The sequence below is a fragment of the Telmatherina bonti genome, assembly GCF_933228915.1.
Source record: "Telmatherina bonti genome assembly, chromosome: 12".
NCBI classification, from domain to species: domain Eukaryota; kingdom Metazoa; phylum Chordata; class Actinopteri; order Atheriniformes; family Telmatherinidae; genus Telmatherina; species Telmatherina bonti.
The window spans coordinates 40,478,935-40,492,132 of NC_136610.1; positions in this window are offsets into that span (position 1 = coordinate 40,478,935).

A 13,198-nucleotide genomic window follows, 5' to 3' on the forward strand; every position below is an offset into this window, starting at 1 on the left:
ACTCCTCAGCCTCCCTGGTAAGGTCTATTCAGGGGTCCTGGAGAGGAGGGTCCGCCGGATAGTCGAATCCCGGATTGAGGAGGAGCAGTGTGGTTTTCGTCCTGGTCGCGGAACAGTGGACCAGCTCTATACCCTCTTTGGGGTCCTGGAGGGGGCATGGGAGTTTGCCCAACCAGTCTACATGTGCTTTGTGGACCTGGAGAAGGCATTCGACCGTGTCCCCCGGGGGCTCCTGTGGGGGGTACTCCGGGAGTATGGGGTACCGGACCCCCTTGTACGAGCTGTCCGGTCCCTGTACGACAGGTGTCAGAGCTTGGTCCACATTGCCGGTAGTAAGTCGGATTCGTTTCCGGTGAGGGTTGGACTCCACCAAGGCTGCCCTTTATCACCGATTCTGTTCATAACTTATATGGACAGAATTTCTAGGTGCAGCCGAGGTGTTGAGGGGATCCGACTTGGTGGCCTCAGGATTGGGTCCCTGCTTTTTGCGGATGACGTGGTCCTGTTGGCTTCATCTGGTCGTGATCTCCAGCTCTCACTTGAGCGATTCGCGGCCGAGTGTGAAGCGGCTGGGATGAGAATCAGCACCTCCAAATCTGAGACCATGGTCCTCAGCCGGAATAGGGTGGATTGTCCTCTTGAGACTGTTTTCTAAGTAGGATTTAAACCAGTTTAGTAAATTGCCAGAGAGAGCCATCCAGCTCTCCAGTCATTGGAGTAATATATTGTCATCAACTGTATCAAATGCAGCACTGAGGTCCAGTAAAACCAATACAGACATTTTACCATCGTCTGTATACAAACATATGTCATTAACTTTGGTCAGAGTAGTCTCAGTGCTGTGGTGCTGTCTTAAACCTGACTGGAAGACATAACTGTTGTGTTAAAATGTCATTTAGCTGATGAAAAACGGCATTTTCAATGATCTTACTCAGAAATGGAAGATTTAAGATTGGCCTGTAGTTCATTTGTCTCTTGTCTTTTTTTTTTTTTTTTAGCAGAGACTTGATTACAGCTGTTTATAGTAACTCTGGGAGGACGCCAGAAATTAGCAACAGGTCTGCAATCCGTAACAAATCTGGCTCCATGATCTTTGAGACTTTTCTGTATGAACCGGTGGGCAGGATGTCCAAACAGTAAGAGGACTTCAGCTGATGCAAGATGTTCCCCAGATTTTTGCTGATAATGGGATAAAACTGTGTCATGATGTTTAAACTGGTTTTCAGTGGGCCCAGTATATTTACTAAACCTGCTCATGATGAACCAACTACTTGTCTAATATTCTGGATTTTGTCGGGGAAGAATTTGGCAAATTCATGCAAGGTCTTGGTGTAACACAGTTCAGGCGCTACTGACGCAGGAGGGTTTGTCAGCCTGTTGACTGCAGTGAATAAGGTCCGAGCATTACGACAGTTTTGCTAATATTGTCAGAGAAATAAGACTTTCTTGCATTCCTCAGTTGTAAATTATAAGAGTGCAGTTTCTCGTTATACACTTCATAATGAACCTACAGACTCGTTTTTCTCCATCTGTGCTCGACTTTCCGCCATTTTTTTTTTTTTTTAACCAGTGTGGAATTTCTCCATTGAGACATTTTCCTTCCAGAGACAACCTTCACCTTTGTGGGAGCAATATCATCCATACTATCTGACATTTTAGTATTGAATCTAGTGACAAGCTCATTGACTGAACCCTCTGACAGGGAAGACATTAACAGAAAGTCCTGATTAAACATCTCACTTGTGTTTCCTGGTATACACCATTTTGTGATTACCTCCACTTAAACATGTTTGTGTAACTCTCAAAGACAAACACAGTAATAGTCAAATAGGCCCATATCACACTAATAAACCTTGGAAATGTCCAAACCCTTTGTAATCCAGAGTGTGTCCTTTAAGAACAACCGCACTCTTACTTTAGTCTAACCAAGTTTCAGCTAAAAACATAAAATCAAGGTTGTGCTCAGTAATAAAATCATTTATTAAAAATGTTTTGCCTGCTAAAGACCTAACATTTCAATAAAGCTAAGTTGATGGGTTTAGAGTTTGTTCTGTGTTTTTGGGCACACTGTGGCTCACAGGGGACGTTAACTCTACTTGGAGGCATTTTAGAAAGCAGCTCTGAGTGTTTTAGCAGAGCTACATTTCTCCTTCTGTTACCGAATATTACAGGGATTCTGCATCCTAACAGGGTCCCAGCTTTTCCTGGGAAAAATCCTGACTGTTGTTGTCCTTGGACCCTCCACACATCATACAGCTGACTGTGGAGATACAGCTGGGGGGGGTCAGACAGGAGGGGCTGGGTGCCAGACCTTTGGCCGCTCTGATGGAGAGTTTATGGGGCACAAAAACACGTTGGTATGGGGGGGTAGATTTGAGTCCAGCATCAACCCACTCCATCATCTCCTTGGTGAATTTTACATGAGGGGAGGTCAGTACTTGGTCGGTACGTCCTGGTACTTGGTGCCATTAAGGAGGTTAGGAACAAATAAAGATCCTCTTGTCCATGTCTTCTTGGGGTTCCCTCCAGGTGGGGGGGAAATGAAGCTCATCCTATGGGTTCCTGCTGGGTGAGATAACTCCACCTGTATCTCAGTCTAGGCACCAAGTGCCGTAAGATGATGCAGGAAATAAAATAGGTTGGAGGTGAACAGTTTACCCCCTGACTTGTTAAAATGTATTCCATTTGCCTAAAAAAAATGTTTCATTCCCAAAGAAATGTAAAAGTTGTAAAAACAAAATGCAGTTTCTTGTCAACACATGCTGATATAACCCGTATATTAAGTGCCAGTAGTCGACTGAATCTTCCCCTTTTGTCAGGAGGCACAGGTCCACTGATGGTTACAGCTGCTTTCACAGAGCTCACTGTATTTACCAGCCCAAGTTTCAGGACCTCAGATTGTTGCCTGAACACATCATTTGACCCTGAATGTAGAACAATGTTTCTCACAGTTGGGTAATGAACCACAGCTTTCAGAATTCTCTCCTGAGTGTAACTCATCATAGCCTTATGAAAAAAGAACACTTTTGTGTTCTTTCCACACATTCATTGAACATCATTTACAGTGGAATCACCAATAATCAAGTTTCAGGCCCAGCCTTTAGCTTTCCCTGTAGCCTTTACCGACTAACTGGTTATCGCCTTGCTGGCCAGGCATGGATGGTCATCTGTTGTAGATCCCGGTTCCTCTGAGAGCAATTCTGTTCTACAGTTTCACATTTAAGTGTTCTGGATGTTTGTTGTCAGCCTTCCTAGTCTCTGTCCAGCCATGGTTCCTGCCATGTAGAGGGGTAGAAGAGGTCCTTTGTTTTGTAGGGAGTGGAGGAGATGGTTTCATTGCTCACTTCTGCTCGCTGTGATATGGCGCCCTCCCTTTTCTAGGAGACATCATTTACTTTTTGACTTTGCACCAGGATAGTTCCATGGGAGTTCGTTACCCAATGACTTACTGTCATGCACAGAGGGTGCTTTCTTGGTTGTGTTATCTGTGCCTCTTAGCCGTATGCTAGGTTGCTCATCTCCGCAGTTTTGAGTCAGTGGCAGGGTTGTTTCATTTCCACACAGTCCATTTACTTCAACATTGACTTCAACTTCAAGGTGGCAGACTTTGGCCTCCAGTGCTGTAATCTTCTTATATAGGTCTTGGTAGTTGTCTCTGGAAGGCATCTTGCTGTTAGTTAGCTTAGCGTTAGCACCTTTATAATCTATTTGGCTTTACCTCTGTGCTAACAGCAGGCTTCCTCAGTGTGTAGGCCATGCACACAGAACCCTGAAGATAAGAATAACTTTAAAAACTTTGCAGTTTAACTTAAAAATGTTTAGTCCCAGTGATTTGTAGGTTTTCAACAGAGGGTTTTAAGTAACAAAAAAGTGAAAAGAAAAAGCATCAGGATAAAAATCAATAGAAACCAAAGCCAAGAGCAAGAGTAAGCAGGAATGTTATGTATGTGTTACTGTGTGTTTTTTTTTTTTTTGTATATATATATATATATATATATATATATATATATATATATATATATATATATATATATATATATATATATATATATATATAACACACAGTAACACATAACACACCGTCTGATGTTAAAAACCACATAAACATGGTATCTGTGACTCTGCCAGTAGCGGACATGAAGCAACGTCACATGACACAGTATGTCATTCAGAAAATGGAGGACAGATGGCCTGCAGTTTCATGCCCTCACTACTACCACGTTCGAGGAGAGCTCAGTTTTGTTGATGGACTATTACTAATGCAGAAAAGGGAAAGTTCTGAAAGCTCTGAGGCCAGATCTACTAAACAGGATACACGAAGAACATCTCGGGGTTGAGAAATGTAGAAGGAGAGTGAGAGGGTCTGTGTACTGGCCTGGACTAAACAAAGACATTGAAATCTTGTGGGTAAATGTGAAACATGCCAAAAACACAGAAACAAACGAAGCAAATAACCAATGGTGATACCTGACATGCCCACCTTTCCTGGCACAAAGTAGGGATGGACTTGTTTCACCTTAAAGGTAAAGACTCTCTTGTGATTGTAGATTACTTTTCCAACTTTCCGGAAATGGAATTTCTCACAAATGCATCATCAACATGCGTGATCACACAGAAAAAATTCATGTTTGCAAGACATGGAATCCTGCACATTGTAATGAGTGAGGATAGACCATGTTTCAGCAGCAAGGAATGGCAAAAGTTTGCAGAGCAGTATGAGTTTCGTCATGTTACATCATGCCCATGCTAGGCACAATCAAATGGGGACAGGCAGAAAAAGATGTCCACATCCTAAAGCAGCTGCTAATGAAAGCTGCAGATCGTGGCCTGGATCCAAATTTGGCACTCCTCAGTTATCATGCCTCCCCACTTCAGTGCAGATTGTCACCTGCACAATGCTTCCCAGCCACTCAAATGCTACTGGACTAAGGGAACATGTCAAACTTGAGAAACAGAGAAACCTTCAAAAGAGGTTCTATGATGTTTCAGCCAAACCTCTCACTCCACTGATAAACGACGACCATGTGAGGATGCAAATGGTTTCAATACCAAAATAACTGCTGCAGGAAACTGCCCTACGATCATGTACAGTGAGAAGTGAGGATGGACAAGTGTTGAGACACAATTGCCGCAGTCCTCTGAAGGTTCCACAACCACCCGGAGAAATGCTCACACAGAACAACCTGAGACTACATCTTATGTGAAATAGAACAAACAGGTTCCTATCAAACATGAACTGAAGATTAAAACGAGAGATTAAAAAAAGCCTGACAGACTGGACTTGTGAGAGTTGAAAAGGGAAAAGTGGTTAAAGCTACTGTTCATTTTGATGCTTCTTTAGAGTATGTTTGATCAGAGTTCATGCAAAGTGTTAGACGTTTCTCTGATGTTTTGCAACATGTTATAGATAGCAGCGCGCATCTCAAAATTAAGGAGGATGTTGTGATTGGTGTTACCACTAGGAGGCGCGTGTGTGTTAAGCCTTTTGAGTAATGCAGCAGCGAAGAAGAAGAGTTGTAGTCGACCAGTAAACCTGTTGTACAGGAAGCTAAAAGAAGATGCTAAATAAATAAAGCGTTCATCGTGTTCCACAGCAAGCCTCTTCCATCATTTAAAGCAGGAACACAACATGAACCTGTGCAGGTAACGTTACCTCCAGACCCACAGATTCATTCATCATTCAGTAGGACACAAGCAGGTGCTACTGCCGCCTCCCCGTCCCCCACACGTCCCCCAGAGCATCCCACCCCGTCCCCCACACGTCCCCCAGAGCATCCCACCCCGTCCCCCACACGTCCCCCAGACCGTCCCACCCCGTCCCCCACACGTCCCCCATTCCGCCCCCTAGACCGTCCCACCCCGTCCCCCACACGTCCCCCAGAGCGTCCCACCCCGTCCCCCACACGTCCCCCAGAGCATCCCACCCCGTCCCCCACACGTCCCCCAGAGCATCCCACCCCGTCCCCCACACGTCCCCCAGACCGTCCCACCCCGTCCCCCACACGTCCCCCAGAGCGTCCCACCCCGTCCCCCACACGTCCCCCATTCCGCCCCCTAGACCGTCCCACCCCGTCCCCCACACGTCCCCCATTCCGCCCCCTAGACCGTCCCACCCCGTCCCCCACACGTCCCCCAGAGCGTCCCACACGTCCCCCATTCCGCCCCCTAGACCGTCCCACCCCGTCCCCCACACATCCCCCAGAGCATCCCACCCCGTCCCCCACACGTCCCCCAGACCGTCCCACCCCGTCCCCCACACGTCCCCCAGAGCATCCCACCCCATCCCCCACACGTCCCCCATTCCGCCCCCCAGACCGTCCCCCCACACGTCCCCCACACGTCCCCCGGACCGTCCCACCCCCCGTCCCCCACACGTCCCCCAGACCGTCCCACCCCGTCCCCCACACGTCCCCCAGAGCATCCCACCCCGTCCCCCACACGTCCCCCAGAGCGTCCCACCCCGTCCCCAACACGTCCCCCACACGTCCCCCAGAGCGTCCCACCCCGTCCCCCACACGTCCCCCAGAGCATCCCACCCCGTCCCCCACATATTCCCCACACGTCCCCCAGAGCGTCCCACCCCCGTCCCCCACACGTTCCCCAGACCCTCCCACCCCCTCCCCCACACGTCCCCCAGAGCGTCCCACCCCGTCCCCCACACGTCCCCAAGAGCGTCCCACCCCGTCCCCCACACGTCCCCCAGAGCGTCCCACCCCGTCCCCCACACGCCCCCCAGACCGTCTCACCCCGTCCCCCACACGTCCCCCAGAGCGTCCCACCCCGTCCCCCACACGTTCCCCAGACCCTCCCACCCCGTCCCCCACACGTTCCCCAGACCGTCCCACCCCGTCCCCCACACGTCCCCCAGAGCGTCCCACCCCGTCCCCCACACGTTCCCCAGACCCTCCCACCCCGTCCCCCACACGTCTCCCAGAGCGTCCCACCCCGTCCCCCACACGTCTCCCAGAGCGTCCCACCCCGTCCCCCACACGTCCCCCAGAGCGTCCCACCCCGTCTCCCACACGTCCCCCAGACCGTCTCACCCCGTCCCCCACACGTCCCCCGGAGCGTCCCACCCCGTCCCCCACACGTCCCCCAGAGCGTCCCACCCCGTCCCCCACACGTCCCCCAGAGCGTCCCACCCCGTCCCCCACACGTCCTCCATTTCGTCCCCCAGTCCGTCCCACCCCGTCCCCCACACGTCCCCCATTTCGTCCCCCAGTCCGTCCCACCCCGTCCCCCACACGTCCCCCATTTCGTCCCCCAGTCCGTCCCACCCCGTCCCCCACACGTCCCCCATTTCGTCCCCCAGTCCGTCCCACCCCGTCCCCCACACGTCCCCCATTTCGTCCCCCAGTCCGTCCCACCCCGTCCCCCACACGTCCCCCATTTCGTCCCCCAGTCCGTCCCCCACCCCGTCCCCTGCCGTCCCACCCTGTCCCTCAGACCGAGGGTAAAATAAAATTTAACCTTCATAAAAACCTGAAAGTTTTTCTCAAGACACTATAAATGATTCTAACAGGTTGTCCAAGCAAAGAACAAAGAAACAAGGTTTAAACTCAGAAAAATAAAGTTCTGGTACAACTCAGATATGTTTCCTTTTCATGAATAAAGTCAACAAAATGTTGTTTATGTCTTTGCTTTGAAGAAAACTCAGAAATCGGAATTCTGTGTGGAAGAACTAACCAGCTGTTCTTGTTAACAGGAATATTTAGAGCATCTGAATGAAGCCGACGCAGCATTTGGCTGAAGCATCATCACCAGCAGTTTGCATCAATACATTAAATATGCTGTTTAAAGCAGAGCACTGGAACATTTATCACCCCTTATAGAAATACTATTGTTTTTCTCTGCATTCCCTTCAACCAAGTAAGGCTTACAATGCAGGACAAAAAGCAGAAATTATATTTAGTTTGGTAAGAATTTCTTTAAATATGGCTGAGGGTGTGAATAAATGTGCAGCTTCTCTCCATCAGAAAGGCAGGAATTGATTCGTTTCTGAAAGCAGCAGGAGGAAAACTTCTAAGCTGGCAACCTCAGAATCAGCAGAGCTCTGTCTCTTCTCCATCTCTCTCCTCAGCATCCAATAAGTCATTGATGGGCTACTCTACCTCCAAGCCTTCTGGCTGGAATAAATAGTCAGTGCAGGAATGAACCAAATGCAGGAGATTTCATGGCCTGGTCCCCAGCGGTTCACATGTAGCTGCTTGGAATCAAAGAGAGGAGCTGAATTATCAGAAGAGAAAAGTTTCTCTTTATTGTGTTCCCAATGAAATGCTGTACATCCCATGATGACTGTCCAAGGAAAACAGTTTTTTACTAAACCAACAAGACAGTGGGAATGTTCTTCTAACCAGAAGTGTGTGAATCAGAGCATCAGCCTGGGGAAATATTTAGAGACTAATAGCTTTTTTTTTTTTACACCAGTACACAAAGACCAAGACTTCATCGTCTCACTGAAGTTGGCTTTGCAGCGTCTCGCTGTCATCTCCACTTTATGAAGCTGTATTGCAATTATTAAAGTAGTGAAAGTTTTCAAGTTTTGTCTGCTTCTGCTTTAATATTCATTCTATAGTTTCTAATGAATGTGTTGGGATAGATTTTCTGCTTCTGGGTGATATTTCCCACTAAAATTAATCAGTTTTTCAGTTTCAGTCCGAAAAGCAGATTTTCATCACACAACCGCTCGGATCCGGGCTGCAACATGGACACGCCTACCTGTTACATCTCATCTGAACTTTTAGTACACGGCAGATCTTTCTTTCACTGGTCAGAGATGAGCCGCCAAGTTATCTATAAGTTTTAGACCTCAAAGTAGAGAGAGGGTCAATAACTGAAGCAAAGAACTGGTTCCACAGAGAGGGGTCCGAAAAGAAAGTTCTGCCTACGATAAAACTTTTAGATAACCAAGTGGAACGCACCTACATGCGATCTTGTGGCCTCATCACCCCTCACTGTGTGGGTGTAGTCTTGCTTCTTGGGTTTCAGAGGAACCTCTGTAGCTCTACCTCATTCAGAGGTTCATGCTCTAGATAAACACTCGTCCAAGTAATGGCTCTAGATTTCATGGGCCTGTAAATATAGGTGAACTCTTGGGCATAAAGCTGAAGTACTCCTCGTGGATGCTAAAAGGCAGGGTCCAATCCATCTCTGGCTCCATTAGATCTCCTTTTAACAAGAGTGGTATGATACTAGGCTTCCCCTGACGACATGCTGAAGTGTCTTTAGGCAAGACACTGAACCCCACTTCTCAGATGCAAGTCTCTTTGGAGAAAAGCATCTCCTGGAGGACAGGATAGAATACAAAGTCGGCTGCTCTGCACAGGAAAATGTTCAGGCCATGACAATAACTGGCTGAGGCACATTATTTTAACCCTGCGAAGCATGGTGTTCACCTTAGGCAACAAATCACACATCTGGACCTCCTATGCCTCCTCAACCTTTTCAACAAAATAAAATATAAGAACTATCAGCATACATGTTCGTCCAATAAGATTTGGGTTTGAAGTACAGTGATCTTTGGGAGAAGATGACTCCTCTCAGGAAGCAGAGCTTCACTGTGCATACCTTGACCACAACTGAGCAGCTTGACATATTTTTGATCATGTAATGATGACATCAATAGTCAGTGTCCATGAAAGTCAGCATCTTCAATAGTTGGTGTTGACAAGAGTGAGGGTCTATGATAGTTGGTATCAACAATAGTCAGTTGGTGTTACATACTTTAGGTCTACGATAGTCGGGGTCTACGATAGTCATGGTCTACGATAGTCGGGGTCTACGATAGTCATGGTCTACGATAGTTGGGGTCTATGATAGTCATGGTCTACGATAGTCATGGTCTACAATAGTCATGGTCTACGATAGTCGGGGTCTACGATAGTCATGGTCTACGATAGTTGGGGTCTATGATAGTCATGGTCTACGATAGTCGGGGTCTACGATAGTCATGGTCTACGATAGTCGGGGTCTACGATAGTCATGGTCTACGATAGTCGGGGTCTACGATAGTCGGGGTCTACGATAGTCATGGTCTACGATAGTCATGGTCTACGATAGTCATGGTCTACGATAGTCATGGTCTACGATAGTCGGGGTCTACGATAGTCATGGTCTACGATAGTCGGGGTCTACGATAGTCATGGTCTACGATAGTCATGGTCTACGATAGTCGGGGTCTACGATAGTCATGGTCTACGATAGTTGGGGTCTATGATAGTCATGGTCTACGATAGTCGGGGTCTACGATAGTCATGGTCTACGATAGTCGGGGTCTACGATAGTCATGGTCTACGATAGTCGGGGTCTACGATAGTCGGGGTCTACGATAGTCATGGTCTACGATAGTCATGGTCTACGATAGTTGGGGTCTACGATAGTCATGGTCTACGATAGTCATGGTCTACGATAGTCATGGTCTACGATAGTCGGGGTCTACGATAGTCATGGTCTACGATAGTCATGGTCTACGATAGTCGGGGTCTACGATAGTCATGGTCTGCGATAGTCATGGTCTACGATAGTTGGGGTCTATGATAGTCATGGTCTACAATAGTCATGGTCTACGATAGTCATGGTCTACGATAGTTGGGGTCTACGATAGTCATGGTCTACGATAGTCATGGTCTACGATAGTCATGGTCTACGATAGTCGGGGTCTACGATAGTCATGGTCTACGATAGTCATGGTCTACGATAGTCGGGGTCTACGATAGTCATGGTCTGCGATAGTCATGGTCTACGATAGTTGGGGTCTATGATAGTCATGGTCTACAATAGTCATGGTCTACGATAGTCATGGTCTACGATAGTCATGGTCTACGATAGTCATGGTCTACGATAGTTGGGGTCTATGATAGTCATGGTCTACGATAGTCATGGTCTACGATAGTCATGGTCTACGATAGTCGGGGTCTATGATAGTCATGGTCTACGATAGTTGGGGTCTATGATAGTCATGGTCTACGATAGTCATGGTCTACGATAGTCATGGTCTACGATAGTTGGGGTCTATGATAGTCATGGTCTACGATAGTCATGGTCTACGATAGTCATGGTCTACGATAGTCATGGTCTACGATAGTCGGGGTCTACGATAGTCATGGTCTACGATAGTCATGGTCTACGATAGTCGGGGTCTACGATAGTCATGGTCTACGATAGTCATGGTCTACGATAGTTGGGGTCTATGATAGTCATGGTCTACGATAGTCATGGTCTACGATAGTCATGGTCTACGATAGTCGGGGTCTACGATAGTCATGGTCTACGATAGTCATGGTCTACGATAGTCGGGGTCTACGATAGTCATGGTCTACGATAGTCATGGTCTACGATAGTCGGGGTCTACGATAGTCATGGTCTACGATAGTCGGGGTCTACGATAGTCGGGGTCTACGATAGTCGGGGTCTACGATAGTCATGGTCTACGATAGTCATGGTCTACGATAGTCGGGGTCTACGATAGTCATGGTCTACGATAGTCGGGGTCTACGATAGTCGGGGTCTACGATAGTCGGGGTCTACGATAGTCATGGTCTACGATAGTCATGGTCTACGATAGTCATGGTCTACGATAGTCGGGGTCTACGATAGTCATGGTCTACGATAGTCATGGTCTACGATAGTTGGGGTCTACGATAGTCATGGTCTACGATAGTCATGGTCTACGATAGTCGGGGTCTACGATAGTCATGGTCTACGATAGTCATGGTCTACGATAGTCGGGGTCTACGATAGTCATGGTCTACGATAGTTGGGGTCTATGATAGTCATGGTCTACGATAGTCATGGTCTACGATAGTCATGGTCTACGATAGTCATGGTCTACGATAGTTGGGGTCTATGATAGTCATGGTCTACGATAGTCATGGTCTACGATAGTCATGGTCTACGATAGTCATGGTCTACGATAGTTGGGGTCTATGATAGTCATGGTCTACGATAGTCATGGTCTACGATAGTTGGGGTCTATGATAGTTGGGTAAACATTATTAAGAGTCTATGGCAGTCAGGGTTTATGATAGTTGGGGTCTACAATAGTCAGGGCTGGCCTGGGTCGCCTGGGGCCTGTGCCCTCTAGCGGGGGAGGGGTCTCTGGCGGTGGCTTTCCTCTGCCTCTTCCTGCCTGGGCGGGCGTGGCATGTGGGGGGCGGCCTCTGCTCCGTTCCCTGGGGTGGCTTCTGGTTTCCTGCGGCATGGGGCCCTCCTGATCTGTCCCTGACTCTAAGATGGGGTAGGGTTGCATTTGCATGATCACCTAACATAACTCATCCCTAATATATGGTAAACACACACCCATGCACATGAGAGCAAAGACACATACCCACACACATACATACCTAGTTACACAACTACACACACACACACATACACAGTAACACACACCCACATCCCTGTACATACACTGGCTGCTGCCCTGTTTGGAGTTACTTGTGGTTTTTACTCAGGATGCCTGCTGGGCGTTCTTTGAAATTGTAGATACTTGATTCTGAAACGATGTAAAAGATGTTCTTTTGTAGAGAAGATATGGCAGTTGTTGTAGCTTATTTTCTATTTTTTGTTCAGTTTTTTCTTCTCTCATTTTTCTCTCTTTTCTTTTTCTCTTTGTCATTTGTCTATTTTCCTCTGTCTTTCCCTCATCCTTTCTCTCTATTATCTCTTTTTTCCAGTCCAGAGGTTATTAACCTGAACTAACAGACTTATGAAACAAATAATAAAATAAAGAATAAAGCTCAAGAAACAAGGGGATTCTCCTTATCCACAGGCTCTTCTTGGAAGAGTAAATATGTTCAGCACAACATGGAAGCCAGACCATCATTCTGCTGTCAAGATGCTGGACAGGACAAGTATAAGAAAAAGAAGAAAACAGATGTAACCAAGTACTGCTGCACCTGCCACACATGACAGATAGCAGAAAAGCCTATCCAGCCTGTTCCACCCTTACATCCTATTCCCATGCTTGGGAAGCCATTTGAAAGGATTATATTGGACTGTGTAGGCCCTTTACCTAAAATCAAATCCGGTCATCAGTACATCCTAACTGTGTGCTGATACAAGGTACCCAGAGGCAATATCTCTACGTACACTAAAAGCCAAACCTGTGAAGAAAGCGTTTATCAAGTTTGTTTTTCCACATTTGGGTTACCAAAAGTGATCCAGACAGACCAAGGCACAAACTTCATGTCTACGGTGTTCA